This window comes from Nicotiana tabacum, chromosome 18 (genome assembly GCF_000715075.1).
Source record: "Nicotiana tabacum cultivar K326 chromosome 18, ASM71507v2, whole genome shotgun sequence".
In the NCBI taxonomy this organism is placed as follows: domain Eukaryota; kingdom Viridiplantae; phylum Streptophyta; class Magnoliopsida; order Solanales; family Solanaceae; genus Nicotiana; species Nicotiana tabacum.
In genome coordinates this window covers 5,997,035-6,022,717 of record NC_134097.1, presented here as the reverse complement: position 1 = coordinate 6,022,717, position 25,683 = coordinate 5,997,035, and the positions used below count along the sequence as shown (strand labels likewise).

At 39.2% G+C, this 25,683-nt stretch overlaps 1 long non-coding RNA gene across 2 annotated transcripts; it reads left to right on the top strand.

Annotated features, from left to right (window-relative positions):
* The first annotated feature begins 17,011 nt into the window (after positions 1-17,011).
* Positions 17,012-25,343, top strand: LOC107814798 (uncharacterized). Of its 2 annotated transcripts, XR_012701835.1 has the most exons (6): positions 17,012-17,134; positions 18,556-19,752; positions 19,896-19,991; positions 20,112-20,402; positions 23,123-23,186; positions 23,725-25,343. It is a non-coding gene; the product is annotated as an uncharacterized LOC107814798 (long non-coding RNA). The 2 variants fall into 2 exon arrangements; XR_001654640.2 differs by lacking the exons at positions 17,012-17,134; positions 23,123-23,186; positions 23,725-25,343 and having other exon boundaries at positions 18,712-19,752; positions 20,112-20,710.
* Positions 25,344-25,683: the final 340 nt, after the last annotated feature.

The following is a 25,683-nucleotide window of genomic DNA, read 5'->3' as shown; positions in this document are numbered from 1 at the left end:
GAATTCTTCACGATAGTGAAGATGAATTAGAGATAACCACTAATGATCCGATTCTGCAGGTTCGGCAGAGGCTTGAATAGATCGGACGGCACAATTTGTAGGTAGATGAGCTAATGGCCGAGGAGGAAAAATTCAAAAAGAATATAGATATCCTCGCCTCGAAAAAGGAGGTCGTTCAAGCGCAATTGGGGTTGGCTAAGGCCCAGCTTCGGGCTACAAAAGAAAACGCCTCGGTGCAGATCGAGAGGATTAAGGAGCTACAACATCTGTTAGATTTGGCCACTTCCGATAAAGCAAGCTTGGCCAATGAACTCGAAGTGGCCAGATCCGAGGTGGCCATAGCCAGATCTGAAGTGGTCGTAGCTAGATCTGAGGTGACCGAGCTAATAAAAGAGCTGATGCTAAAGTGGCCCAGTTTAGGATCAATGTTAAGGTCAATCAGGCAAAGGCCAAGAGTATGGTCGAATATGCTAAATGGCATGCTCGGAGGGAAGCTCTCAAGGGGGTCAGTGCTCAGGGCTTCAATGTTGAGACCGAAATTGAAAATGCCAAGGCGGAGGAAGCCATGGCTCGAAGGCTGGCCTTCCCTGAGGAAGACTCCGATAGCTCGAGCGAATCTGAAGACGGAAAAAATCCCGAGGATGAGGCCTCCGATGAAGACCAAGCCACTTAGGACATTAAGTTCTTTGTTTTTATTTTGTATTTATTCTGGGGCCGATTGGCCTCTTGTAAAAAACCTTTGAATATAAATATAAGGATTTCTTGCCTTTTTGGTTTTTTGTGTTTTTCCTTTGCTTCTGTACTTTACAAAGGTCTAAAATGCCTTAGCATAAAATTATGTTCGAGGGTTCGGGAAAACCTTACCTTTATTTCCCTTCTGCTTTATAAATTTATGAAATTGTATTCTAAGGTCCGAGGTTCAGACAATTTGATTAAAACCGGACTAGTGTAGCCCTTAGGTCTTACAATCGAGTGAGTGCTTGCTCGAACTCGAAGTAAGGTAACCTTTAGGTTTTTTAGTTGAGTGAGGATGATCTCTCGAACTCAAAGCAAAAATCAGCCATTAGGCTTTTGTAAAAATATTGTTTATGGCTTTGTCCCCTTTTCGGCTTGAAAAAGTTTCTTATCATTTGTATTTGCGAAACTTGTAATGCCTTGGCATAAAATAAGGAGTTGTTCGAGAGTTCGAACAATTTTGTACTCATTAGAGTTTTTGAGGCTTGATATTATCAAAGCCTTTTATAATTTTGTCGGGGGTAGCCCTTTTAACCGGTTTAAGAAAGAGTTCGAAGGACTATTTTATTACAGAATTCGGACGTCTCCGACCAGTATTAATTCGGCCGTAGCCTTTTTAGTTCGGTATTTGCCCCTTGGGCTTACTTTCCCATTTTACTTCGAGCTTTCCTGAAGTGTCGGTCTCCGAGTGTGGTGGTTGTGGCCTATAAAAATTGAGGGTTACCTAAAAGGTCTTATTATCTCAGAGTTTTAATAATTCGATCTCATTTATTTTTTGGACGACAGTCCCCGAGCTTGGGGTTAATCAACCGAACTCTGGTCATGGTTGGCCCTTAAGCTTCTCTTTATAAATCATTATGCATGTGTACATGTTCTGTGCTAGGGCTCGAGCAAACTACGCGGGCATGGTTCGTTTGATCGTTTGGCTCTTAAAAATTTTTCCTTTCGAGACCCTGCTACCATGAAGTAACTTCCTCGCATCAAACTTGATATTCGAGGGCAATGCCACCCAGTATTCGAGGTTGATTGTAAAGAGGCCTCGTATACTGTTGAATTGTTCTAAGTTAGCACAATCAATGGTTGCCTGATTAAAAACCTCGCCAGAAAACCCATTTGGGACAAAACCAGTCTAAGGGAAATAGAGTACAACGCGTGCTTTCAGACCTAAAGGCTTCATGTTGAAGAATCCATCATTTTTTCTGGTCGAACACCTGCAAGGGTTAGTTTTGAAATATAAATGAAAATGGGAGGGGTCGTACCTTAGCAGTAGTATCGTTTTAGGTGCGATATGCTCCAACTGCTCAGTAGTTATTTGTTGTTTATTATGCCGAGCTTGTAGGATCTTTTTTCGATGATTCAAGAACCTGATATGGTCCTCCCCAGTTTGGACCTAGTTTCCCTTCATTCGGATTACGGGTGTTGAGGGTGACTTTTCTAAGAACCAAGTCCCCGATGTTAAAATTTCTAAGATTGGTTCTTCGATTGTAGTACCTTTCAATCCGCTGTTTTTGGGCGTCCAATCAGACGAGAGCGGCTTCTCGTCTTTCATCCAACAATTCTAGCCTCGTATTCATGGTCTCGTTATTCGACTCCTCTGTTGCTTATCGAAACCCGATGCTAGGTTCTCTGACCTCGACCGGGATCAGAGCTTCGACGCCATAAACCAACGAGAACGGTGTTGCTCCGGTATTGGATTTTGATGTTATGCGGTATGCCCATAGGACCTCGGGTAGTATTTCACTCCATTTCCCTTTGGCGTCGGTCAATCTCTTCTTAAGATTTTGCATGATGGTTTTGTTGGTCGATTCGGCTTGTTCGTTCTCGTTGGGATGATGAGGTGTTGATATGTTCCTGTTGATCTTGTGATCCTCAAGAAATTTAGTTACTTTGTTGCCGATGAATTGTTTTCTACTATCACAAACAATCTCGGAGGGCATCCCAAATCGACATATGATGTGGTCCCAAATGAAGTCTATGTCTTCCTTTTCTCTGAATTTCTCGAAAGCCTGTGCTTCAACCCATTTAGAGAAATAATCAGTCATAAACAAAATACACCGAACCTTACCTGGGGTCGATGAGAGAGGGCTTACGATGTCCATTCCTCATTTCATGAAGGGCCATGGGGATAGGACCAAGTGGAGTAATTCCCTGGTTTGATGAATAATGGGAGCATGTCTTTGGCATTTGTCGCATTTTTGAATGAATTCCCTTGCCTCCTTACCCATATCGGTCCAATTATACCCTACTCTAATTACTTTGTGTACTAGCGAATCGGCACCAAAATGATTTCCACAAGTGCCCTCGTAAATTTCCCGTAGGATGTAGTCGGTATCTCCCGGTCCTAAACATATTGCCAATGGTCCATCGAAATCCTAGGGCGGCTATCTGCCTCGTCAGCCTCTGCACGGCCTTTACATTATCCACTAACATGATATCCTCGATAGCTTTGATTTTATCGGGGTTGATCTCGATTCCCCGATTGGACACCATGAAACTAACAAACTTTCTAGAGCCAACCCCGAATTCATACTTTTTGGGGTTGAGCTTCATATTGTACTCCCTCAGTATATCGAAAGTTTCCTACAAATGCTTTAATTGGTCCTCTGCTCGTAGGGACTTAACTAACATGTCATCAATATAAACGTCCATTGATTTTCCCATTTGTTCTTCGAACATTCGGTTTACTAGGCGTTGATAAGTTGCACCAGCATTTTTTAGACCGAATGGCATTACGTTATAACAGTAGATACCGTACTTAGTGATAAATGAGGTCTTTTCGTAATCCTCCGGGTTCATCTGTATCTGGTTGTACCCGGAGTAGGCATTGAGAAAATTGAGAGTCTCGTGGCCGGCCGTAGCATCGATCATACGATCGATATTAGGCAAAGGAAAAGAATCCTTGGGGCATGCTTTATTCAGGTATTTATAATCTACACACATTCTAAGTTTGTTTCCCTTCTTAGGGACTACCACCATATTTGCTAGCCATTCAGGGTACTTTACTTCTCGAATGGATCCTATTTTGAGAAGTTTGGTTACCTCATCCTTGATGAAGGCATGTTTGACCTCGGACTGGGGCCTTCTGTTTTGCTTCACCGGATTGAATTTCGGATCCAAGCTTAGTCTATGAGTGGTGATTTCCGATAGGATCCCTGTCATATCATGATGGGACCAAGAGAAACAATCCATGTTAGCTATAAGAAGTTGAAAAAGATTTTTCTTGAGCTCGAGACTTAACCCCGTGCACAGGTATACCTTTCCTTCGGGTAGGTGTTCGATTAGTGTGGTTTTCTCCAGTTCTTCGATCATTGATTTGGTAGCGCCGGAATCATCGGGGACCACGAAGAATCGAGGGATCCCATAATCATCATCTTCGTCAGTCTTGTGCTTCTTTAGTTGGGTCGAGGCTGACGTTTGTGATTGCTATTTGGTATCCCGTTTTTCCTTCGAATTTGATCCCTTTTGTCGATGAGAGTGATGATATCGGAATCACTTTATCGACGACAAACATTTCCTTTGCGGCTGGCCACTCCTCGTAGATTGTTTTAATTCCCTCTAGTGTTGGGAATTTTAGAGCCTAGTCAAGGGTCGAGGGTACTGCTCTCATGTTGTGGATCCATGATCTCCCGAACAGGGCGTTATACCTCATCTCATCCTCGGTCATGTGGAACTTCATTTCTTGGATGGTCCTGGCCATGTTTACTGGCAGAATTATCTTGCCCTTAGTAGTTTCACATGCTATGTTGAATCCATTTAGTACCAGGGTTGCGGGCACGACCTGGTCTTGTAGACCGAGTTGCTTTATGACTCTCGATCGAATGATGTTGGCCGAACTACCTGGATCAATTAACACACGCTTAACTTGAGTTTTATTCATAAGTACAGATATTACCAGTGCATCATTATGGGGTTGCATGATTCCTTCTGCGTCTTCGTCATTAAAAGACAAAGTTCCTTTTGGTATGTGATCCTGAGCTCGAGATCTCTTCTCTCTTACAATCGACATCCTAATGCATTTAAACACTAGCACTTTGGGGGATATCGATCCCTCCGATGATCATGTGGATACTGTGTTGTGGCTCTTCTTGTTCGTTTTGTCTGTTGAACTCTCTGTTTTTGAAATGATTCTTGGACCGGTCACTTAAAAACTCTCGAAGGTGCCCTTCATTGAATAACCAGGCTACCTCTTCTCTCAACTGCCTGTAATCTTCCGTTCTGTGGCCATGGGTGCCATGATACTTGCACATTTGATTGGGATTTCTTTGGGCTAGATTGGTCTAGATATCGAGGCCATTTAGTATCTTTGATGCCTCCGATAGCCGATACAATGGTGGATGTATCAATGTTGAAGTTATATTCTGACAATCGTGGTGCTTCCTTAGGTCCGGTATGCCTGTCGAAACCATTTTTGTTCATCAGCCCTCAAGACCCTTGGCCTCGATCACTTCTCCTTTCACCTCGTACGGAGTTGCGTCCTGGTTCGCTGCCCTTATGATCTCCATTATATGGCCGATATCGGTACCTGTTCGACCTCGGTTCTCGGTCGATGTCCCTTTTAATAACGAACCCAGAAGGGGCCCCCAATTGGTCATCTTCGATTCTAATCTTCGATTGATATCGATTATGTACATCAGCCCAGGTAACAGCCGGGTACTCAATCAAGTTGTGCTGCAACTGCTGAAAAGCCATTGAGCTTCGTTCGTTTAGTCCTTGGGTGAAAGCTTAAACGGCCCAATCATCTGTGACCGGTGGTAGATCCATTCGTTCCATTTGGAAAAGAGATTCAAACTCTTTTAACATCTCGTTATCTTTTTGCCTTACCTTGAAAAGGTCCGACTTCCTGGTCTCGACCTTTATGGCTCCGACGTGTGCTTTTACAAAAGAATGTGCAAGCATGAAAAAAAAATCGATAAAGTTAGGTGGTAAATTATGATACTATATTATTGCTCCCTTTGACAGGGTTTCTCCGAATTTCTTTAATAATACGGATTTGATCTCGTCATCTTCTAGATCTTTCCCTTTAATGGCACACGTGTAAGAGGTGACATGTTCGTTGGGGTCGGTCGTTCCATTATATTTGGGAATCTCGGGCATGCTGAACTTCTTGGGAATCGGTTTCAGAGCTGCACTTGGGCGGAATGACTTTTGTACGAACTTTTTGGAATCTAAACCCTTTAATATTGGTTGTGCCCCCGGGATCTAATCAACCCTAGAGTTATAAGTTTCTACTTTCTTGTCGTTTGCTTCAATCCTCTTTTCTCCTGTTTCTATCCATTTTGTCAGTTCCTCAAGCATCTTTATAATTTTGGGGTTAGTCTTCGATTCTTGTTCATTCGACCTTACTACAGCTGGCCCCGTTCTATGGGTGACTTCTTGGGGTGGACCGGGCTTAGGCCTGCTCGGTGCCTGGGTTTGGCTCTGCAACTGAACTATCGCTACCTGTTGAGCTTGCAATATTTTGGGTATTTCGAACTGCAGATCGAGTTCCACCATGAATGCTGTTTTCGGGGCTAGAATGTTGGTTCGCTTTGATGGCCATATGCGAATTAACATCAATTGGATACACGACCCGAGTCCCAATGGGGTCAACGGGTGGCCTTTCATCCCTGGGCATCACATTGTTTTTCTCATCTTGATGGCCAAATTCGTTGTCGATAGGTAGGGCCATTAACCGAGAGTTTGTCATTTTCAACCTGAAATCAAAGACACTTCCAAGAGCAAGTATAAAATAATGTATATTTTACAGAGATTTGTATCAAATAACCACTATTATCCTTAGCCCCACGGTGGGCACCAAATTGTTTATCCGAAAAATGGATAGAGTTGAATTTATACGTAGTTCTAAGGATACGTGATATAAATTGATACAAATTGGGAAAGATATATAAATGAATATCGAAATTAGTTATAAAAGAAATGAATGCAAACCGAATGAACTAGTTAGCCTAAGCCTTCAAGTTTTATAACCTTCAAATTGAGTGAAGAATGATTGGTAGAAGAAACAATATGACTAAATATCAAAAGCCCAAAAAAGATAGTATTTGCTCTCTTTTCCTGTATATCTCAAAATGAATCTGATCCTCTATAAATGATAATAACTCTTATTATAGTGGGGGAATCCCATTTTGGATATAATTAAAAATACATTGTGGGGATCCCATGTTTCCTTGATTCAAGCCGTGATTTCCGCCGAGATTCTCCCCCCAGTTGCGGCTATAACGATTTTTTTTTTCTTGGCTCGGTCTCGATCTTGGCCGATCTCAATCTTGATCGGTCTCTGGGTCTCGACCTCGATCTTGGCCGATCTCGATATTGATCGGTCTCTTGGCTCGATCTTGATCTTGGCCGGTCTCGGTATTGATCGATCTCTGGGTTTCGAGCTCGATCTTAGCCGATCTCGATATTAATCGGTCTCTCGGGCTCGAGTTCGACAACCTAACTTCGCATCATGGCTCGATATGACAATGATGAACTTGGACCATCATGTTTCAATCTCGATTAGTCATAAGAAGGACAAACTCGGTTTTGACCGTATATACCCTGTATTATGAAAATCCTACACTTTCTATGGAGTAAATCTGTAACTAAGTTTACTAAATGATAAAGTATAATTATAAATAATTATTCATGTACTTTCCAGCGACATGAAGTGTTTCACCAACGGTTCTCACGTTCAAATTAATTAGCGCAAAAGGCAAACATGGATCAAAGCAAAGCCAATGACAGATCTGAACTGTTAACACACTTTCACTTTAACAGAATAGAAAAGATATAAACTAAGAAACGCATAAAAACAGGTATGTATTGGACTATCAGACCAACATCGTGCCATAAGGAAAAATTTTCACTAATGTATTTTGGAATATCTGAAAGTTGCTCCATTAATCTAGTTGGAACATTATTTTCAAAAGGTATGGCAACAACAAGCCTCAACTATCTGTTACTATCTCAACCAGTTAAAACAACAATAAATGGCCTGATTAGTCAACTTTGTTAGTCCCGCCAATATTGCTGTATTTGTAAATAATAATTCTGCAAAATATAAGTTAACGTAATGAAACAGTAATTAATTCGAGCCCACTGAATTCACAGTGTTTCCTTAAGGAATTTAATCCCTTCCTAGTACCCAAGGTAATGGATTATTTCCTCCCAGGATAGAACGAATCACACACTGGTGTAGCGGTACTTCAAACCCCAGTGTTTAAGCGAACACAAAGTTTGGTAGCAAATCATACTTACAGTTGCTTTGTTTGAAGTTAAAAACAATGCAGAACGAGGGAGTAGAAACTCAGAAAATCGTATGGAAATGCTAAGAGGAAGGAGTGCAATGTATAGCCAAATCTGTTGAGCGATTTCAGTTTGTGCCTTGTGTGTTGTGTGTCTTTCTTCAACAGCTGTTGCACATATATATAGCAGCCAGTGTTGAAGAAGACCAATCGTTCACCCTCGTTTGTGGAGCAAGCACATTCATGTTTGTGGAGCAAGCACATTCATGGTGGGAAGAGCATTAGGCGGCTGCCAAATGGTCAATACACGGATTGGAAAATATCCGTTATAAATGCGGATAATCTTACGTTAATATTTACTATTAACAAATAAATTTGGTCCAAAAAATTAATCAATCAATCGATCATTTGACCAAATCCAAATCCAAATCCAAATCCGAAGCCGAAGCCGTAGCCGTAGCCGAAGACGAGCCGAGCGAGCGAGCGACGACGACAGCGCGAGGCTTGCTTTCTTCTTAACTCTTTAAGAGCTACAAGAAGAGCAATTATATATATACCCACCAAAAATCTCTTCCTCTTCCAATATGGGACAATGTCTCATTGTCAAGAAGGGGAAACTTAAAATTTGACTCAAAAATTTCATTTTCCCTCCATTTCCCATTCACCCTCATTTTAAGACTATTTCATCTTAAAAACAAAAACCTCAATAATCCCCCACATTAATGGGGAATGGCTATATCACGGAAGTATGCATGAAAAAACTGTGTGATTTACAAGCAAGGATTAATCGCATCTGGATAAGTAGGTTTCCCTTTGAACTTTCCGTAGTAAACTTATGTCGAATATACTCGGTCAATCGGTAGATTTGATATCTTTGAACCGTCGATCTTTAGTGTATACCTAGACAACCATAAGTCACACAATCAACCCTTAACCGTCTTTATTTCTCATTGTTGTGTTCGTTTCAGCCATGAACACAGCCTAGTTTCATAAGTGCATAGAGAACTGGCCTTACAAAGTTCTCCTTGAAGCGGCTAACACTTCACACTTACATAGGTGATTCCTAAACGTGTCATCCTGTAGATACACTTTTTGATATACCCCGTATCAAATTTAGAAATCATTAAAAAGCCTTAATGCTTTATCCTTGGTACTGAACATTGTCTCATCACGAGAACGGACTAAAATTTTATTTGACAATGTTGAACCGTCATTAATGACTTTGTTTGATCTCCTTGAACCTAGATCTTGGGATCTCCAGTCTTCTAGGTAGAGTTACCGCCACAATGACTTGTTCTCGGCCATAGCCCCATTTCCCTTGATGATTTCTCAACTACCTCTCTAGTTAGGCCTTTTGTAAGTGGATCCGACACATTATCACTTGACTTTACATAGTCAATCGTGATAATTTCTCTAGAGAGCAATTGCCTAACGGTTTTATGTCTTCGTCGTATATGACGAGATTTACCGTTATACATAACGCTCCCAGCCCTTCCAATTGCCGCTTGACTATCACAATGTATGCATATTGGTGCCAACGGTTTGGGCCAAAATGGAATGTCTTCCAAGAAATTCTGGAGCCATTCAGCTTCTTCACCGGCTTTATCTAAGGCTATGAATTCAGCCTCCATTGTAGAGCGGGCAATACATGTTTGTTTGGACGACTTCCAAGATACCGCTCCTCCACCAATAGTGAATACATATCCACTTGTGGACTTAGAATCAGTTGAACCGGTGATCCAATTTACATCACAGTATCCCTCAATCACCGCAGGGAAATTACTGTAGTGCAATTCAAAGTTCTGGGTATGTTCTAAATATCCCAAAACTCGTTTCATTTCCATCCAATGAGATTGGCCTGGATTGCTCGTATATCGACTCAGTTTACTTATAGCACAAGCTATATCTGGTCGTGTACAATTCATGATATACATTAAGCATCCCAACACACGAGCATAATCCAATTGTGATATGCTTTGGCCTTTATTCTTTGCTAATGCAAGATTCACGTCAATTGGAGTCTTTACAACTTTAAAGCCCAAGTGCTTGAATTTTTCAAGTAATGTCTTAATATAATGAGATTGTGACAATGCCAGACCTTGAGGAGTCTTATGGATCTTAATTCCCAGAATTAAATCAGCAACTCCCAAGTCTTTCATATCAAACTTGCTATTGAGCATACGCTTAGTAGCATTTATGTTGGCAATGTCATTACTCATTATCAGCATATCATCCACATATAGGCAAACAATGACTATGTGATTTGGAACATTTTTAATGTACACACATTTATCACATTCATTTATCTTAAAACCATTTGACAACATTGTTTGGTCAAATTTCGCATGCCATTGTTTGGGTGCTTGTTTTAGTTCGTAAAGAGACTTAACAAGTCTACATACCTTCTTTTCTTTACCTGGAACCACAAACCCTTCAGATTGTTCCATGTAAATTTCTTCCTCCAACTCTCCATTTAAGAAGGCCGTCTTAACATCTATTTGATGAATTTCAAGACCATACACTGCATCTAATGCTACTAACATCCGTATGGACGTAATTCTTGTAACTGGAGAGTATGTATCAAAGTAGTCTAGACCTTCTCGTTGTCTATACCCTTTGACTACGAGTCTTGCCTTGAATTTATCAATAGTGCCATCATCTTTGATTTTTCTCTTAAAAATCCATTTAGAACCCAAAGGTTTATTTCCAGGAGGAAGATCAACCAATTCCCATGTATGGTTGTTCAATATGGATTCTATTTCACTATTGACTGCCTCTTTCCAAAACAATGATTCCGAAGAAATCATAGCTTCTTTAAATGTTTGAGGCTCATTCTCCAATAAGAAAGTCACAAAATCTGGTCCAAATGAAGTAGACGTTCTTTGACGTTTACTACGTCTTGGATCGTTCTTTGACGTTTACTACGTCTTGGATCCTCCTGATTACATATACTTTCTTTTGTTTCTTCCCGAGGTCGTTTAGATCCTTCACCAAACGACTCACATTCCTTTTTATACGGATATATATTTTCAAAAAACTCAGCATTATCTGATTCTATAACCGTATTATTATGAATGTCGGGATTTTCTGATTTATGAACCAAAAATCGATATGCTTTACTATTTGTCGCATATCCAATGAAAACACAATCAACGATTTTCGGTCCTATCTTTACCCTTTTGGGTTTAGGAACTTGCACTTTTGCCAAACACCCCCACACTTTAAAATAATTCAAGTTGGGCTTCCTTCCTTTCCATTTTTCATATGGAATGGATTGTGTTTTGCTATGGGGCACTCGATTTAATAATCGATTAGCCGTAAGAATGGCTTCCCCCCACAAGTTCTGTGGCAAACCAGAACTTATCAACAACGCATTCATCATCTCCTTTAATGTGCGATTCTTTCTTTCCACAATCCTATTAGATTGGGGCGTGTAAGGGGCTGTTGTTTGATGAATAATTCCATATTCTAAACATATTTCTTCAAAAGGAGATTCATATTCACCACCCCTATCACTTCTTATCATTTTTACTTTCTTGTTAAATTGCGTTTCAACTTCATTTTTGTATTGCCTGAATGCGTCTATTGCTTCATCTTTACTATTCAGTAAGTAAACATAGCAATATCGAGTACCATCATCAATAAAAGTTATGAAATACTTCTTTCCACCGCGAGATGGTATTGACTTCATGTCACAAATATCTGTGTGAATTAAGTCTAAAGGATTTGAATTCCTTTCAACTGACTTATAAGAATGTTTAACATACTTAGATTCCACACATGTTTGACATTTTGATTTTTTGCATTCAAACTTATGCAGTACTTCTAAGTTAATCATTTTCCGCTAGGTTTTATAATTGACATGACCCAAACGTACATGCCATAAATCATTTGATTCAAGTAAGTAAGAAGAAGCTGAAATATTATTATTATTTTTCACAACCATTACATTCAGATTGAAAAGGCCCTCGGTGAGGTAACCTTTTCCTACAAATATTTCATTCTTACTAATGACAACCTTGTTGGACACAAAAACACACTTAAAATCGTACTTAACAAGAAGTCCAGTAGAGACTAAATTCTTTCTCATTTCGGGAACATGAAGGACATTGTTCAAAGTCATGACCTTGCCAGAAGTCATTTTCAGAAATATCTTCCCATATCCTTCAACTTTTGCTGTTGAAGCATTTCCCATATAAACTGTCTCTCCGGGTCCAGCAGGAGCATAAGTAGCAAAAGCTTCTCTAACTGCACAAACATGGCGAGTGGCTCCTGAATCAAACCATGGCACACAAGTTATCAATATCATCATGCTTTACTACCATGTTTGCTTGACTCCTTTTCTTGACTTTTTTCGGAGCACGACACTCCATAGATTTGTGTCCGGTTTTCCCACAGTTGTAGCAGTTTTCACTGAACCGCTTCTTGCTTGGGTTGTATTTCGGACCAGAAGCCTTCTTCCTCTTTTTGTTATCTTCAACAATATTTGCTCCCATTATTGTTGAATTACCACGGCCTCTCCTTTCAGCAGCTTTATTGTCCTCTTCGATTCTCAACCGAACAATGAGATCTTCAAGGGACATTTTCTTTCGTTTGTGTTTCAAATAATTTTTGAAGTCCTTCCACAACGGAGGCAACTTCTCAATCATTGCTGCTACTTGGAATGCTTCGTTGATGACAAGACCTTCAGCAAGTAGATCATGAATAATCACTTGTAATTCTTGGACTTGGGTAATAACAGACTTGCTATCTACCATTTTGTAGTCCAAAAATTTTGCGGCAACGAATTTCTTCATCCCGGCATCTTCAGTTTTATATTTCTTTTCAAGAGCATTCCACAATTCTTTTGACGTCTCCACGCTACTGTATACATTATACATATTATCATCCAGTCCGCTAAGAATATAATTCTTGCATAAAAAATCAGAATGCTTCCACGCTTCAATCACGAGAAAGCGTTCATTCTCTGGAGTTTTATCTGGCAGATCAGGAACATCTTCCTTGATGAACTTCTGTAGACATAACGTAGTTAAGTAGAAGAACATCTTCTGCTGCCAGCGCTTGAAATCAATCGCGAAAAATTTTTCGGGTTTTTCTGCCGGTGCCAACGCCGGTGTTCGGCTTGTCGATATGTTGGCAGTCACCATCGGAATAGCTTGGTTTTCGCTTTCAGTCATCATTTTTCTGTAAAAGAATGACACAAAGAAACATTTAATACACGTTTTCAAACTGGAGTAAAAATCACGTAGATTTTAATCTCCAACAAAACGCCACGAAGGCTTTTACTCTCCAAAACGGGAGCACACAAAACCACAAAGGTTTTAGTTTGCAGAATAATAAGAATAACACAAATACAGAAATAAATATTAAATTCCTTAAGATTGTTAGTCCCGCCAATATTGCTGTATTTGTAAATAATAATTCTGCAAAATATAAGTTAACGTAATGAAACAGTAATTAATTCGAGCCCACTGAATTCACAGTGTTTCCTTAAGGAATTTAATCCCCTCCTAGTACCCAAGGTAATGGATTATTTCCTCCCAGGATAGAACGAATCACACACTGGTGTAGCGGTACTTCAAACCCCAGTGTTTCAGCGAACACAAAGTTCGGTAGCAAATCACACTTACAGTTGCTTTGTTTGAAGTTAAAACAATGCAGAACGAAGGAGTAGAAACTCAGAAAATCGTATGGAAATGCTGAGAGGAAGGAGTGCAATGTATAGCCAAATCTGTTGAGCGATTTTCGTTTGTGCCTTGTGTGTTGTGTGTCTTTCTTTAACAGCTGCTGCACATATATATAACAGCCAGTGTTGAAAAAGACCAATCGTCCACCCTCCATGGTGGAGCAAGCATTAGCTTGTTTGTGGAGCAAGCACATTCATGATGGGAAGAGCATTAGGCGGCTGCCAAATGGTCAAAATCCGAAGCCGAAGCCGAAGCTGAATCCGAAGCCGAAGCCGTAGCCGAAGCCGAGCCGAGCGACGACGACGACGGCGCGAGGCTTGCTTTCTTCTTAACTCTTTAAGAGCTACAAGAAGAGCAATTATATATATACCCACCAAAAATCTCTTCCTCTTCCAATATGGGACAATGTCTCATTGTCAAGAGGGGGAAACTTAAAATTTTACTCAAAAATTTTATTTTTCCTCCATTTCCCATTCACCCTCATTTTAAGACTATTTCATCTTAAAAACAAAAACCTCAACAAACTTCTCTTCTTCTTTTTCACCTTGCAAGTTATCTTAGTTCCAATTTACCCTCTTTTTAAAATTTTATATAAAAAACACATCGTGACCAAATGTTACCACTAGAGAAAGTGAAAGGACAGAGAAAACATAAAGTTAGTAAGGCAGGATCAGAATGTTCTTGTAACGGGGAAAGAGAAATACTTAAGTATGTAACAGTAAAAGAGAAAAGCGTTAACTGGATTATGATAACAATCTCTTTACTGATTATAGCTGGTTGTCTGAAACTGATTGTACAAGTATTGCTTCAGTTTTTGCCAATTAAATAGTGTTCTTCAAGTTTGTCTATGATCTTTCCACCTTATGAAGAACAAGAATTCTTGAATTGGTAAATATATATAGATATATAGGTCGTGTAATAGTAAAAGATTTTACATTCTCAAAAGTAGTAAAAGATAGTAGGAAATTCTTATTCAGGTTACAATATATGCTTGGAGAGAATTTTTTAACCTATCCTTGTCATAAGATAAAAACATCTTGAAAATTGCTCAGGGAGCATGAGGGGCATACAACACCTTGTCTACAAATGAAACAAACAAACATTGAGTATTGTAGAGTTTTTTCCTGACTACAAAATCTAGCATACTTTTGGTTGAATTGAAATTTGTATATTAGAGATCTTTTATTTTACTGGTTTTTACAAGATACGACAAAGTATACTGTTAAATTAATGTAGATGTTTTTATGTTTAGCTTATACCTCCACGATCTCTGGTATCTCTGTACAGTGATGTTTGACTACAAAATCAAGATTCGTTTTTAGCCACTTTGAAGGCATATTCACCTGGCAACAGTTCCCATTTATTTCCTGGTTCCAAAGTGAGTTTGTAAACATTGCCAAATGCTCCAGAACCTTGAGGTGCTCCTGAATTAACTTGAGCTAACAGAGTTGGATTCGCCTGGAGTACTGTGCTAAAATTTGCAACTGAGCAAGTATGTGGAGCAGTTAGTACGACAACTAATAGGATCAGATGGACTAGCTTGAAAAAGTTTAGGTTGCCGTTCTATCGTTTTATGTGGCTTATATTCAGACCAACAGATAAATCAAAGAAAGGGAGAGTCAAATTTGCTTTGCTTGAAACAATAATAGCTCAGGAGAAAGAATAACTTAACACGTCCAAAAAAGAGAATAACTTAGTTCACACTTTTCACTACTTCATCCTTGAGAATAATTGCCAAGTTTAGGCTATTGTTCCATAGGACTGGTGCACCTTCTGTTACTCCTTTCTCTTGGAAACCGAGTGACATTGAAGTCACGACAAATTACCCTAGGCTCTACACAGAGCCTCTTGACAGCAGATAACTCAAGCCACACAGTATCTCCATCTTGCCTGTTTGCTGGACCCCAAATAGAATACTGAAAGCCATTCCCTGTCCCAGATAATCACAATACCCCCCTCCCCCCCAAGTGCCTTCTGTCTCTAGTGCTGCAAAAGCTGCTATTCTACCAGGTCCAAGGTGACTAATAAACTGTTGGGGGAAGTGTTGTAATTTAGTTTGTTGTAAAAATAAAAAGTCTGCTTTCCATGTCCTGAAATGGAGCTCTAGTAAACATCTCTCCTCAGGGCTATTTATGCCTCTTATGTTCCTTGACCGTAGTAGATAGTCTAGAGTGTTCATAACAGTAGTATTGACAAGCAGTCTCACTTTCTGTGGACAATAGGTTTTTATGACTAATGTTGTTTTCTTTCATTGTTGATTACCTTAATATCTTGTTATTTTTATTCTGCTTTTATATGGCTTTTTGGTACTGTCCCTTCTTGTCTATATTGTCATTAATTTGGTGCTTATGCTTTCTTGAGCCGAAGGTCTATTGGAAACAACTTCTCTATCCTCACAAGGTAAGGATAAGGTTTGCGTACATACTACCCTCCCCAGACCCCACGGTGTGGGATAAAACTGGTTATCACTACTAAGAAACAGTTGTTTACCGACGCAGCAGTACCGACAAACTTTTTTTCGTCGCTATTCCGAGGGACTTTCCAACGGAGTCCCTCGGTACTTTTGAAATTTTTAATTTCTATTTTTTTTTTATAAAATAACCGACGGACAACTCTCGATAAATAATGATACTTTGACCGGTCAAAATTTAATTGGTTGTACCGATGCACTCCGTCGGTAATGTAATGACCCAACCGGTCATTTTGACTTTTAGAACCCCGTTCCCCTAAATAAAACTCTCCGTATGTGCTTTTATTAATTTATGACTTGCGGGGATGGTTGGTTCGAGATTTGGAAGTGTTCGGGTTGAAATCGGAATAATTGGTTCCTTAAGTTGGGCTTTAAGTGTAAAGTTTGACTTCGGTCCACTACAAAAAAACATCGTTTAGCGACAAGACATATTTCGTAGCTAAATAAGCTACAAAAGATTTACTATCAAATATAGCGATGGATTAGCGACAAAACTTTACATCCGTCGCTAAAAATGGGCGCCTTTATTTACCTACAAAATTAGCGACGAAAGTGGGGCGACAAAAATTATTAAAAAATAGCGACGAATTTAACGACAAAAAACTTTGTCGCTGCGTTTATTTTACTTATCGAAACATTACAAATTTAATTGCGACAAAAATTCTGTCGCTAGATTCGTAAAAATAATTTTGCCCAAGTTATTATTAGCGACAAGATTATTTCCGTAGCTAGTTCCGTCGCTGTGTCTTTTTAAAGTTAAAGTTTATCTAGGGCACAAATTTGCTTACGAACTCATATTCTCTCTCTCTATCAAAGTCGCCCACTTTCTCTCATCTTCAATAATGTGAGATACTTGCTTCCAATACAACAAATTGGGCGTGAATCTAAGGCTCATATACAATGGGAACATAGATATCCATATTTTGTTTTCTAATTTTGCTGGTTCATAGCTTTTCCTGGTTTCTTTGAACATGCCATCAAATGGGTTTGCGTGGTTTCTTCAAATGAGTCTTTTAGTGAGTTCAAGATTACTTTTTTCCACTGTATTTTGATTTTATATACACTTTAGTTCTACCTCTTTGTATAGAATTTGATGGCTGCTTTGAATACTACTTTAACCCTCTAGATCTAGTATTCTCTTTACTAATCTTTTTATTTGGAGGATTACATAGTGGACCCCAGCTATTTAGGATTGAGTTGTAGTTGTTGTATGGCTGTGTTGAAATACTTTTTGGTTCTAGCAATTTTGTTGAATTTGACAGCAATTTTTTACTTTTAACGATGCTGTTTTTTTTGGATAAGGTAATAATGCTGCTTTAATCTTCTGGATCTGGTATTCTGTTTGTTAATTTAGATCTTAGTTCAATTCTAAGTTAGATTTAGGCTATGTGATATATAGCAGGTGAATTTATACTTCCTCCTATTTTCTTGATTTGGTTCTACCTTTGCTGTAAGTTTGCTTCAATTTTATGTCTTTCATTGAATGTGGTGTTAAAAGGTGCTTTATATTGTCGGGTTATTATTTGAGCTTCTATTCATGGCTTGTGTTTACTTATTTTTTATTGTAATCTTTTATTGTTCTGATTATTGTAGATTAAATTGATATGATTTTCATGCTTCAATGGCTGGTTGATACACATTTACTCTAGTCTCTTTCAAGTTAGATATTGTATCTGAAATTATTATGCTTTATCTCATAAACATGATGAGATTTAATGCAACTTTTTTGAAATATTCCTTTTGGATTTTTAAGTGAAGTGAAAGACGAATTCGCCCTTTGAAATTCTTTGTTAGCTATCTCGACGGTATTGCTACAATGAGTACTATTATTAAATAATGGTTAAAGTTCATCTAGTTGACTATTATTAATCTCAAAAGTAAAAAAAGTTTATCTACTTGATTGTCATTTTCTGTTTGTAGTTTGACCAATTATTTTATGATTTCTTGTTATTTTCCAGTTATGCAATCTTGAAAATGATCTAAGGTACTAATTCTTTCCAAAAGGAAGGATCAACATGTACTGTTGATTTAGCTGCCAGTTATATTAGAGAAGCTTGTGACAACATGTATTTAAATAGAGACATTGATTAATTCTCTTTCATCATTACAATTTGCTTTCGTGGGCCATAAAATTATATAAATTGATACTTATTTGTCCTGCCAAAAGAAATTTTTGGAATGCATTAATGACCTCTCATTTGTTTCCTATTATGCTACAAGTCTTCAACATCCTGCTACAACACTCATTTTAAAATGTTTCAGTACAAGTCATTTACATGTTAAATGTATTATGAACACATTAGAGATCCCAATTACTTTACTGTTTCCTGATGCGTATATTGTTTGCATTGCTTTATTCATCCATGGATTATTGTTTCTTGATACTGCTCCAGTGGGTACATAAATAAATGTATTGTTGTTCTATCTCACTATTTAGGCCATTACCTCATCTAGTGTGAAGAAAGGCGAGTTCCTTTTAGCTGATGTAAACACTCAGCTAAAGAACAAAAACTTCACAACTGATTGTTTTATGAAGAAAGGCGAGTTCCTTATAGTTTATTTCTCTTTGCTCTTATTCGGATTGTTTCATGTTCTATTATAGTGATGTTCATGTCTGATGTGATTGGATAAGCTAATTGAGACCATATTTGGTTTCGACCATTTATGGCAAGGATTTGTAGCAAGTAACCTCATTGGATTTTGGTATCAATCAACATTTTTATGATTAAGTTAGGATTTAAGAAAAAAGTTACGAAAACAGGAATAAGAAAGCTATGTCCATTCCTTTTAAAATTAAATAGGAGGAAACGTTAGGACTCAAGTTTTTATTCTGCTTTAAAATTATATGTTTTGACTCAAGTTGAGCTTTTTGTTTACAAGAGTGCACCTAGGCTGATGTATTTTCTTGGATAATAATATCTTATGATATTCTTTTTTACGCCATCCATGTCTACTTACTTGACCTATATTCTATTTTTCTTTTTCATCTATCTAGTTCACTTGCACTTTTTTCCAAAAGAAGAAACTATATTCCTTACTTGTCACCTTTTCACTGTTACATAAACTTCCATGTTAAACTCTTTAATATTAATATCTAAAAAAAGCTTTGTCATTCTACATTTCCTGAAACTGAGCCGTAATTAAGTTAGAGTAGTGAAGGCTCACCTGAGAATTCATGACATAAGTATCAGCAGCAACATAAAGTGAAGCAACACGAGTGGTTGCTGAAGTCCATAGTATCGTGTTTGACAAGTTATAATGCTAGTTTAGAAAGTTGAGAAGTTCTTTAACAAAAGGCACCTTATTGTTCCGGATCCAACTGAGCCAATAAGAACCTTAAGCTTCTCTCCCTGCTATCTTTGTCAATTTGATGTTATTATCATCACATAGTGGAAAGAAAAAAGCTATATATCTTTTACGTTGTCTTGCTCTAAATACTTTGCCCACATTGGAGTTGATTTCGGAGGTGGAAATTGAGATTGGGAGCTTCAAAACCAGTTTGGAGACTTCTCTGCAATCAAAAGCTAGCCATGTCACTAATGAGCTTTGAAGAGTCTTTAATTTACATGGAAGTTCAAGAAACAAATTAAAATATTCTTTCCAGGTGCTTCCTTAAACTAACAAGATTTTGAAGGTAGGAACTTGTTTAGTTTTTAGTTTCTCTGTTCTACTTAAGTTGCTTCCTTTTCTCTATGTTATTTTTCAATATCATTTTTATACAAACGACTTTTTGCCAATATTTTGAATTGAATATATTTTTTATATGCTATTAAAAAGGGTCGAGATCCAACACCAAGTGAGATACATTTGCACATTCATACACATGGTAGTGATGAAAAATTATTTGTTGGTGAGAAATCCCGAATTGTACATGTAAGTCAACTTTTTAAATAATTTTATTGACTTTACTTTCATATCTTTTTTTCATTTTGTAAATTGAATACTCAATATTCTTTAATATTTCAACTTCACTAATTATTAACTCTTCTGCAGGAAAACTATCAAGAAATATTACAGCAGCAAACACACAGTCAATCTGATATTGATTAGTGTAAAGCATATTACGAAGCTGCGGAAGGAGAAATGAAAAGAAGAGTATATGGTCTTGGATCTCAAGAAAAATGCTATTATGAGCCGAATCTTCATGACTCTTTTGGATCTGATGCAACATCCTCAGCAACACCTTCAAATGCTCAATCAACACTGATAAGGAATATGGATAAGTTAGTGACACGATTGATTCTTATGGTGACAGATCATATAGTTCCTGTAATCATTGAGCAGGTACGCGAATTAGTTTCTTTACCCTTGCATCAGCCAAATATTAATCTTACCAACCACCCATCATATGTGGCACCTATAGTTTCTATCTCTTCCATTGCTGCTAACATTGATGAGGTTCATGCATTGGGTTCTGACGATGACCATGACTCTCCGGCCTCACATAGTTAGCCTATTTTGTTTAAACTTTATTGTTGGTACTTGTGGATGTTTTGTACTTAACGATACAATTATATGCATTATGCTATAAATTTTGGACCTTGTTGAATGTTTATTTATATTAATATCAGACACTTTTAATTAAGTGTATTTAATAACATTGATGTAATGTGCTTGAACATGATACATTTAAAATAATAAATAAATAAAATTTTTTAAATAAATATTGCGACAGATTGGCGAGAAAAGATTTTTATCACTGAAACCAGTAAGAACTAGCGACGGATTATTTCGTTGCTAATAAGAACAAACGACGAATTTTGTTATGAAGTGTAGCGACAAAATTAGTCAAAATAGCGACTACACAAAGCAAAATAACGACAAATATTTCGGTCGCTAAACTTGGCTACGGATATATTGCATCGCTAATCCGTCGCTAGGTTTGCGACGGTTTTGCATTTTTCGTCGCTATGAGCTTCGCTACGAGCATTTTAGTGACCAACTTGAATCCGTCGCGAATTCCTCGCTAAACTCTTTTAGCAACGGAATATAACATGTATAGCGACGGAATATGTCCGTCGCTAAACGCTATTTTTTTGTAGTGGTCAACATTTTTAGTAAACGACTCCGGAATCGGAATTTGACGGTTCTAATAGGTTCGTATGATTATTTTGGACTTGGGCGTATGTTCGAATCGAGGTTTGGACAACCCAGGAACGTTTCGGAGTTTAATAGTGAAAATCAACTATTTGAAGGTCTAATGTTCTTTAAATTTGGTTTGGAGTAGGTTTTGGAGTAATTGAAGTCTGTTTAGAATTTCGAGCCTAGGAATAACTCCGTATGGTGATTTAAGACTTGCATACAAAATTTGGTGTCATTCCGAGTAGTATAAGTATATTTTGGCATGTTCGGAGTAAGTTTGAAGAATTTGAAATTTTTAAGTTGAATCAATTTGGTTTGAGGTATGATTCTTAGTTTTGATGTTGTTTTACACGTTTTGAGGGCTTGAGCGAGTCCGTTTTATGATTTCAAACTTGTTGGTATGTTCGGGCGGGGCCCCGGGGGCCCCGTGTGTTAAATCGAACGAGGCTCGGATTGATTTTGGACCTTGGAGCAACAGCTGAAGCTTCCAGCTTCTGCTGCAACTGCATCTGCGCTTGGCCAGCCACATGTGCGAGCCCGCAGGTGTGTGAAAAGCACCGCATAAGTGGACTGGGCGCAGATGCGCAGGTACAACCGCAAAAGCGCATCGAAGATACAATGTACAAGGCGGAGAAGCAAACGGGGCCGGCTTAGGGGGAAGCCATATCTGCAATGCATTTTCCGCAGATATGGAGCCGCAGAAGCGGCTTGCGAGTCGTAGATGCGAAAGGGCTGTTTGGAAGAACCCTTAAAGAACGGAAAAACAGCCATTTTTGCCTATTTCTCTCCATTCTTGGGCGATTTTGGAGCTTTTTGAAAGGGGATTTCAACTAAGAAATTGAAGGTAAGTTAATTCTACACACTTTCAGTTAAATACATAGATTTGGATGGAAATTTTATATTTGAGTTCTTGAGATTATGGGTAACGTTTTCCTCCGAAAATTTTCGGAATCTGGGCACGTAGGCCCGGGGTGAATTTTAGGAATTTTACTATTTTGGTCGGATAATTTATTTAACAGTCTAATTTCAAATTATTGAGCATGTATTAATTATTTTATATAACATTTGGATAGTTTCAAATTTTTTTGCACCGAATTGGGATTTTTGACGCCACATTGTGATCGAAAAGTGGGCTTTGAGACAAAGTAAGTCTCTTGTCTAACCTTGTAAGAGGGAATTTACCCCATAGATGATTTGAATCAATAATTCTTGCTAATTGTGGGGGTCTACGTACGCACGAGGTGACGAGAGTCCGTATGTAGCTACTAATTATGCTTTGTCCGGGTAGTTTAGGACTCAAATCATGAATTTTTTGTGATAATTGCATCCTTTATTTAATTAAATTAATGGAATTGTATTGTAAATTGTTAGAGGAAATAGTTAAAGATTGAAACTTCATATCCTTGATTTTTGTGTAAATTATTTAATTGTTAATAGAAATTGAACATCCTATGTGTTAATATTATTAATAAATTCTCATTCCGGAGGTTCATAAGAAAATGTCCTCCTTTCTTGTGGAGCGGGTCGAACGCCTTGGCAGTATAGATGCATCTATTGATCATGTCGCACGTCCCTCGGCAGTGTACACGACACTCTGGATCGGGCCTACGACCTCGGTAGAAATCATGCCTAATAATAATAATTACACGATACCTTGATATTTTAATTGCAGCATGCGAAGCTAATTGATAAATTGGATGTTATTGAATTTTAAGGAATTAATTATTTCTGCTTGTTAAGAAAAAATATTTTTGTTCACCTAAGAATCATGTTTAATTCAATATATTCTATTGTAATATTATTGACCCATAGTAAGTGTCAAAGTCGACCTCTCGTCACTACTTCTTCGAGATTAGGCTTGATACTTACTGGGTACACGTTGTTTACGTACTCTTGCTACGCTTGCTGCACTTTTTGTGCAGGACCTGAGACAGGTACTACCGGAGGACCTATCGGCGCGCACCCACGTTATCTAGAGGTTTAGTGGTGAGTTGTCTTTTCGAGCCGTTCTGCAGCAACTAGTGCCTCTTCTTGTATTTGTATTCTGTCTATTTTATTTCAGACAGTATTAAAATTTTGTATAATCTACTAGATGCTCATACACTTGTGACACCAGGTCTTGGCACACACTAGTAGAATTTGTGGATTTAATTATTTTACTTGGGTTTTAATTTATCTTATTTTCTCATATCTTTCTTAAATTTTGAAATTTCGAAGAGTTTGATTACTCAGATAATTTTTAAAGAATTGAATATATGTTTAAATCATTAGTTGGCTTGCTTAGCTGGGATGTTGGGAGTCATCACGACCTATAGGTGAATTGGGCATGACAACATGGTATCAGAGCACTAGGTTCACGTATGTCTCACAAGTTATGAACAGGCCTAATAGAGTCTTGCGGATCGGTACGGAGACGTCTGTACTTATCTTCGAGAGACTATAGGGTGTTAGGAAAACTACCTTTCTTCATCTCCCATCGTGCAGTTGATGTAGAACTAAACATCTTTCTCTCATTCTCTCACAGATGGTGAGGACGCGCTCTAATGAGGTTCCAGACCAGGGAAGAGCTACTCCCCATGTTGCTAGAGGCCAAGGCAGAGGTCGAGGGAGGGCTCCAGCCCGTGGTAGAGGACGAGGACGTCCAAGAATTGTTCCATTTATGCCACCAGTGGGTCCAGAAGAGGATCCTATCATTGAGGAACACGGTGAGGTGCCCGTGGCAGAGCCAGCTCCGGTGGATTTCACATCTGCACCGGGATTCCAGGAGGTCATGGGCCGTATGCTGCAATTCATGGACACTATGACTCAGGCCGGTTTATTTCCAGCAAACCCAGCCACATCTCAAGTGGGGGAGGGGAGCTTAGACCCCTAACGCACAGGCTCATGGGTAGGCAACTATTGTATATCAGACCCAGGGTGCACTACTCGTGGGTGGAGTCCAGCCAGTGGCAGCAGCAACACCTGAGCCCAGACCAGCTGCGGCCGCCGAGCCGCAAAAGCTATTGGACAGATGGACTAGACTATATCCTCCTATCTTTGGGGGCAAATGACATGAGGATCCCCAAGATTTCATTAATCGGTGCAGGGACAAACTTCACAGCATGAGGATATTGGAGTCTCATGGGGTAGACTTTGCTACTTTTCAGCTGGATGGCAAAGCCCGTAGATGGTGGAAGTCTTATCTTCTTGGCAGACCAGCAGATTCTCCTCCCATGACTTGGGACAGGTTCACTCATATTTTTCTGGACAGGTATATTCCACCCTCCCAGAGGGAAGAGCTGCAGTTTCAATTTGAGCAGCTCCAGCAGGGTCAGATGTCAGTGACCGATTATGAGGCGAGGTTCTCTGAGTTATCTCGCCATGCACTTATGATACTCCCTACTGATGCGGAGAGAATGCAGAGGTTTGTTGCGGGTTTACATACCGGCATTCAGGCCACTAGATCAAGAGGTTGAGATGGGGACTTCTTATGAGTTGGTTGTGGAGATAGCCCGAAGGATTGAGGGTGTGCGTCAGTGTAGCAGAGAGCAAGTTATGAGGGATAAGCGGTTTAGATATTCTTGAGAGTTCAGAGGTACTCCGTCTAAGGGTAGAGGTCAATTCGCGAGAGGGTAGTCCAGCAAGCCCACATATCCAGCACCACCACCTCCTCGGGGTGCCCCAGTGCGACCTTATTTCAGTGTTATGCCAGAAAGTTCTTATCGCCCACCAGCTATTCAGGGTTCTTCCAATGGGTATTCAGGTCACCAGGGCCAAACTTCTAGTCAGCAGCCCATCGCACCGAGAGGTTGTTACGACTGCGGGGATTTCAGTCACATACGGAGATTCTGCCCCATGCTTCTGGGTAGACCAGTGCAACAGGGTTAGCAGCCTATGATTACCGCACCAGTTTCTCCACCAGTCATTCGACCACTAAGAGGTGGAGGGCAAGTGGGTATGGGCCGTCCTAGAGGTGGAGGCCAGCCAGGTGGAGGCCATCCAGGCGGAGGCCAGCCAATTGGCGCTCCGGCTCGGTTCTATGCTTTTCCGGCCAGACCAGATGCAGAGGCTCAGATGCAGTGATTACATGTATTATTTCTTCCTACGACAAAGATGCCTCCATATTATTTGATCTAGGATCTATGTATTCATATGTGTCATCTCTATTTTCTCATTTCCTGGGTGTTTTTCGAGAGTCCTTGAGTACTCCTGTTTATGTGTCTACTCCTGTGGGTGATTCTGTTGTTGTGGATCAGATTTATCGGTCCTATGTTGTTACATTCTGTGATTATGAGACTAGAGCAGATCTTGTGCTACTTGATATGAACGACTTCGAGATTATCCTAGGCATGGACTGGCTATCCCCATATCATGTCGTCCTAAATTGCCATTCTAAGACTGTTACTTTGGCAATGCCAGAATTTCCTAGGTTGGAGTGGAAGGGTTCGTCTGCCAGCACATCTAATCATGTTATTTCCTTTCTAAAAGCTCGACATATGGTCGA